The 7137-nt window shown below is 41.6% G+C and overlaps 1 long non-coding RNA gene across 1 annotated transcript; it reads left to right on the top strand.

The window, feature by feature from the left end:
• The first annotated feature begins 1367 nt into the window (after window positions 1-1367).
• On the top strand, window positions 1368-1900 carry LOC142193044 (uncharacterized). Its single transcript, XR_012714991.1, has 3 exons — window positions 1368-1412; window positions 1554-1604; window positions 1870-1900. It is a non-coding gene; the product is annotated as an uncharacterized LOC142193044 (long non-coding RNA).
• The last annotated feature ends 5237 nt before the right edge of the window (window positions 1901-7137 follow it).

Below are 7137 nucleotides of genomic sequence, written 5' to 3' on the forward strand. Positions count from 1 at the left end.
GCTAAGATATTCATTTATTTTACAATATGCAATTGACCAATCTGGAGCACCAAGGGCGGCTCTGTTGTTCCAAACCGCTGCCCCCCACATTGCTCTAATATGCCCGCACCTCTCTATGAGTGACAGGGTTAGCGATGCTGGAATCTCACCCGGCCCTGTGTTCTCTCATTCACACTGGTGTATTAGAGCAGAATGGGGCCTAGCAGTTTGGAGCAACAGAGCCGCCCTCAGTGCTCCAGACTGCTCATTTACATATTGTAAAAAATATTAATATGTCATCAATGGAGGCAGAAATTTACATCGGTCAGGATCACCTGGATGTGACACTATCTAACCATGTTGCTGGTTTAATAGGCTTCACCCTAGTGACAGACTTTAAAGGGGCTCTATCACCAGATTTACGGGTTATGAGCTAAAGATATTCCTGAATAGCCTTTAAAAAGGCTATTCAGGTGCTGCCCCCCCCCTTTTTTGGTAATTACCTTGGTAATCGAGCTTGATCGTGCACAGTGGGCGTGTCGTGCACCCCTTAGCGTCATAGCTCCTGCACGCCCACCGCTGCCTCCAAGCCCCCCCTCCTACTACTTATTCACAGTGGTTTCTATTGAAAGCACCAGTGTGCGCAGTAGCGCTCCCTCTGGGAAAATGGTGCTGGAGCATGCGAAATAGCGAGCCGGAGGGTGCGCTACTGTGCACGTGCGTGCTTTCAATACAAACCGCTGTGAATAAGCAGGAGGGGGAGGACTTGGAGGCAGCGGTGGGCGTGCAGAAGCTATGACTCTAAGGGGTGCATGACACGCTCACCGTGCACGATCAAGCTCATTTACATATTGATTACCAAAGTAATTAACAAAAACATGGGGGTCTTTTTACAAACTAATAGCAGCATATCTTCAGCTCATAACCCGTAAATCTGCTGATAGAGCCCCTTTAAACCGGTATGCAAATGAGATCTCTCGCAGCACTGGGGGCGTCCCCAATACTGCGAGAGAGCTCTCCAGCACTGCCTCCATCTTCTTCAGGAACGGGGTCTTCACCATGTCTTCTTCCGGGGGTTGGCTTCAGACTTCTAGGCCTCGGGCAAAACCAACCGCGCATGCCCGCCGGCTACAAGAAAATGGCCGCTTACACAAGCTGTTTGAGAGCTTGAGAGAATCCCTTTAAACATGTTAGTGAATTGGATTTCATGTACTCCCATTCACAGCTTCCAAGTGCAGCAGACTTATATATATGACACTACATGAACACGACATATCTTGTATCACATCTTCTATCCATTTTATATCCTTATACAATATATTTCTGTTCAGGAGCCAAGCCGAGGAGACATGGAGTACCTTCCCAAGGACGAGGAGACCTACAACACCCCCACCATGATGGCAATGACACTGCTGGCTGGATTCACCATCAATGTCGGTGTCCGGGTCTTTTATCTATAGTTGTTACTTTTGTCTTTATTGTAATATTGAACACATATAACATGTCTACACTACATGTAAGTGTTACATGCAAATGTAACTCAGGACAACTAAACATAAGTAATTTTCTTGCAGCATTACCAAGTTTTCGTCGGAGTGCACATCGTGAGGAGAGGCGAGGAATATGTAAGTGACACCAGCGGACACATCACTACACTAGAGACACGTGACCACATTATCATCACACACAGACAATCTGAGAAGAGGAGAAAAAACTATGTAAAGCAACACTTTATACATCCATATTATACAATCCAACTCTCTAACACTGCAATGTCATTTACTTCCAAAGTGATCAGCAAAGGGAAATGATGGGTTAAGACTCTGTTCACATTGGAAGTAAATGACCTCGCCAGTGTCTCATGTTATTTTCATTTCTATATTTTTCCAGGCAATGCTCATCGGAATCCGGATCTTCGAGAACTACGTAAGTGATATCAGCAAATCATTATAACATAGGAAATAATATGATATAATATATTTAATAAGATATTTTATCTCTTTACTTCTCCAAGGATGAAGATGACGAAGATGAAGACTCTGAGGATGAGGTAAGAGCCTTGTCAGGGCTCGTTCACATCTGCGCCCGGTCTCCGTTCATGCAGGTTTCCGTTTCCTGCACAAAACTGGACAGGAGACGGAAACCTGCAGGACTCTTTCAAACCCATTCATTTGAATGGGTTTGAAAGATGTCCGGACGTGAGCGCTGGTGAGCGTTTTATGCTCTCTGCCGCAAAACCGATTTTTTTTAAGTCGGACATGCAGTACTCTGTGTCCGGTATAAAAAAAACGGTTTCGCGTCGGAGAGCATAAAATGCTCACCGGTTCACACGGCCGGACCCAGTCTGACAGCTTTCTGTCTTCTGCATGCAGAAGACAGAAAGCTCAGAACGGACTCCAGGTGCTAGTGTGAACCTAGCGTCAAGAATACACTGTAATACATACATGTGACCACAGCCCAGAAGATCTCAGAGTCTATAATTCTGCAGATTCTTCTAATTCTGTGATTCCACATGTTACTGACTGATCACATCCAGATCCTGACACATAACATGTCATTCCATGACACCAGCACCAGAGATCCTCTATAGAGCGGGATCTTCTCACCATTTCTTATAGATCCACTAGATTACTACACATGGTAATAATATTACATAACACAGAAAACTAACTATTACCTGATCTATTGCAGTGGATCTATGTGAATGAGGATGACGGACTGAGGATCCCGGAGGACTATGTAAGTGATGTCACCACATAGTCATTATATCATAGAGATCCATATCTTATCCTTAAATTCATCCTATTAATATTATAAATGTGAAAGTTTGTGAGTTTGGATGTTTGTGGGTTTGTGTGTTTGGATGTTTGGATGTTTGTTCCTCAATCACGCAAAACCCGCTCCACCGATTTGGCTGAAATTTTCCACAAACATAGTCACTACACTCGATTGCGCAATAGGCTACTGTTCGTCACAACAGCGCACATACGTTTGTGCCAGGACCCCCATAAAACCCAAACTCACACCACCATCTCTGCAATCTCACACACTTTGGACCATAGCAAGCCACAAAATTCATATTACCCTCTACAGGCTCGCCCCTAACCCCACACAATCTCATATACATATACTTTACCACTTTGCCCCTCCCCTTAACGATACTCCAGAAGGCTCTCTTTAACGCTCCGGAGCAGCCATGTTTGCCGACCCCCACCGCTCTGACAATCCGCGACACCGCCCACCCATGTCAATACCCCTAGGAAGTCTAATAAATGCAAAAAAAAGTTTAAAAAAAGTAAAAAAAAATATAAAAACAAATAAAAAAGATTAATAATTCAAATCACCCCCCTTTCCCTAGAACACATATAAAAATAGTTAAAAACTGTGAAACACATACATGTTAGGTATCCCCGCGTCCGAAATCGCCCGCTCTACAAAGCTATACAAATATTTTTCCTGTTCGGTAAACGCCATAGCGGGAAAAATGGTCAAAAGTGCCAAACCGCCGTTTTTTCACTCTTTTGATTCTGATAAAAATTTGAATAAAAAGTGATCAAAGCAATAACATTTCCCAAAAATGGTAGAACTAAAAAGTACACCCAACCCCGCAAAAAAAGACGCCCTATACACCCCCGAACACGGACGTATAAAAAAATTACGGCTGTCGGAATATGATGACTTTTCAAAAAAAAATTTTTGAACAGTTTTGGATTTTTTTTAAGGGGTCAAAATGTAAATAAAACCATATAAATTTGGTATCCCCGGAATTGTAACGAAACACAGAATACAGGGGACATGTCATTTTGGTTGCACAGTGAACGCAGTAAAACCAAAGCCCCTAAGAAAGTCACAGAAATGCATTTTTTTTGTCAAATCCTCCCCATTCAGAATTTTTTCCCTCCTTCCGAGTACATTATATAGAATAATTAATGGTGGCATCATGAAGAAAAATTTGTCCCAAGAAAAATTAAGACCTCATATGACTCTGGGAGCGGAGAAATAAAAAAGTTATGGGGTTTAGAAGGAGGGGAGTCAAAAATGAAAAACCAAAATCAAAAAATGCCATCGACGGGAAGGGGTTAACTTCAAATACCTCCGTCCCAAAGTCACTATGTAACGTTTCTCACAACACCGTATAGCAGCTCAAATACAAATTACATCCAACACAAAAGTCTCACGTATTCTCTGAATTCCAGCAAAAACAAGATACAAAGTTACATTTCATATCCCATACCTTATACACAGTACGAAAACCTTACCCACACCTGTATATACCCACTGCTACAATCACCGCAGACGAAGTCGCGGGTACCAGCTAGTCTGAAATAAAAGGATTTATATTCATTTGTGACTTCATCTTATTTATAGGAACCAGAGACATCACAAGAAGAAGAAACCTCAGAGTCAATGGAATATACAGAGGATGAAGAGGCCTCAGAAGAAGAGGAGGAGGAGGTGGAGACGACATCTTGCTGCTCCTGGTCCTGCATCCCAATAAGACAGCTCCTCCGCAGAGTCAGGGCCAGGATCTCCTCCTTCATGCGCAGAATTTAGGTAAGTATAGGTAAGTATAGTCACAATAAAAAATTTTTTAATTAAAAAGTAAAAAAAAAAGTCAGATAGAACATAATTATAATATAGGGTGATAGTGGTCATACATGATATAAATTAGACAAGGTAGGAATAATTATAAATATAAAATTATAGTAAAAAAAATCTGAAAAAAACACAATTATAATATAGAATATTATTTCAAAATGTAAGTTAAAGGGGTTGTCCAGGAATTGGAACAACCTCAATGCCCAGCACTTTGAATGCCCAGCGCTCTGTTATTCACCGCCCGTGTCTGTTCAGGCTTGTGCTGGTACCTGGATGCTCTAAGTGCTGCGTCCCACGTGACTGGCGACATCACTCACACCATCACCGGGACCAGCAACTGCTGCGGCTACTGATTGATCTCAGCGGTCACGTGGGACGCAGGACTTACAGTATCCAGGTACCAGCAAAGACTGAACAGACACGGGCGGTGGGTGACAGTGCGCCAGGGATAGGTGCGGAGGCTTTTCTTTTTCATTTCCCCCGGCCTTTACAAGAGTTGGTCCAATTCCTAGACAACCCCTTCAAGATAACAGTAAAATAATAAAAATAGTAAAAAAAAAACTAACATAGAAATAGAAAATAAATAAAATATAAAATATATAGATTAGACTAACTGAGAATATATATTAGATAAGATATATACTATAGGAATAAGATTAGTTTAAGTATAATAATACAATATAGTATAAAAATAAAAAAAAATATATATAACAAAAAAATATATATATACAGTCCTATGAAAAAGTTTGGGCACCCCTATTAATCTTAATCATTTTTAGTTCTAAATATTTTGGTGTTTATAACAGCCATTTCAGTTTGATATATCTAATAACTGATGGACACAGTAATATTTCAGGATTGAAATGAGGTTTATTGTACTAACAGAAAATGTGCAATATGCATTAAACCAAAATTTGACCGGTGCAAAAGTATGGGCACCTCAACAGAAAAGTGACATTAATATTTAGTAGATCCTCCTTTTGCAAAGATAACAGCCTCTAGTCGCTTCCCGTAGCTTTTAATCAGTTCCTGGATCCTGGATAAAGGTATTTTGGACAAACAATTCAAGTTCAGTTAAGTTAGATGGTCGCCGAGCATGGACAGCCCGCTTCAAATCATCCCACAGATGTTCAATGATATTCAGGTCTGGGGACTGGGATGGCCATTCCAGAACATTGTAATTGTTCCTCTGCATGAATGCCTGAGGATTTGGAGCGGTGTTTTGGATCATTGTCTTGCTGAAATATCCATCCCCGGCGTAACTTCAACTTCGTCACTGATTCTTGAACATTATTCTCAAGAATCTGCTGATACTGAGTGGAATCCATGCGACTCTCAACTTTAACAAGATTCCCGATGCCGGCATTGGCCACACAGCCCCAAAGCATGATGGAACCTCCACCAAATTTTACAGTGGGTAGCATGTGTTTTTCTTGGAATGCTGTTTCTTTTTGGACGCCATGCATAACGCCTTTTTTTATAACCAAACAACTCAATTTTTGTTTCCAAAATGAAGCTGCCTTGTCCAAATGTGCTTTTTCATACCTCAGGCAACTCTATTTGTGGCGTACGTGCAGAAACGGCTTCTTTCTCATCACTCTCCCACACAGCTTCTCCTTGTGCAAAGTGCGCTGTATAGTTGACTGATGCACAGTGACACCATCTGCAGCAAGATGATGCTGCAGCTCTTTGGAGGTGGTCTGTGGATTGTCCTTGACTGTTCTCACCATTCTTCTTCTCTGCCTTTCTGATATTTTTCTTGGCCTGCCACTTCTGGGCTTAACAAGAACTGTCCCTGTGGTCTTCCATTTCCTTACTATGTTCCTCACAGTGGAAACTGACAGGTTAAATCTCTGAGACAACGTTTTGTATCCTTCCCCTGAACGACTATGCTGAACAATCTTTGTTTTCAGATCATTTGAGAGCGGGCTGTCCATGTTCGGCGACCATCAAACTTAACTGAACTTGAATTGTTTTGTAGAAAGAAATGGTCCAAAATACCTTCATCCAGGATCCAGGAACTGATTAAAAGCTACAGGAAGCAACTTTGCAAAAGGAGGATGTACTAAATATTAATGTCACTTTTCTGTTGAGGTGCCCATATTTTTGCACCGGTCAAATTTTGGTTTAATGCATATTGCGCATTTTCTGTTAGTACAATAAACCTCATTTCAATCCTGAAATATTACTGTGTCCATCAGTTATTAGATATATCAAACTGAAATGGCTGTTGCAAACACCAAAATATTTAGAACTAAAAATGATTAAGATTAATAGGGGTGCCCAAACTTTTCCATAGGACTGTAGGTACACAATATAGTATATGTGAGATATTATATACTTATTCCATATACACAGGGCCGGCTCCAGGTTTTTATGGGCCCTTGGGCGACAGAGCCTCAGTGGGCCCCCTTGTAAAGGAGGTGGGGGAGTCGAGACACTGTGCGTTGCAGATGAAGCGAGTGACGTCATGCAGGAGTGTGGCGTCACCAACGCCATACCTCCCAATCTTTTAAAGAGTAGAAAGAGGGGCAAAATGCTCTGCGCGCCGCTGCAAAT

The sequence above is a fragment of the Leptodactylus fuscus genome, chromosome 1 (assembly GCF_031893055.1).
Source record: "Leptodactylus fuscus isolate aLepFus1 chromosome 1, aLepFus1.hap2, whole genome shotgun sequence".
In the NCBI taxonomy this organism is placed as follows: Eukaryota; Metazoa; Chordata; class Amphibia; order Anura; family Leptodactylidae; genus Leptodactylus; species Leptodactylus fuscus.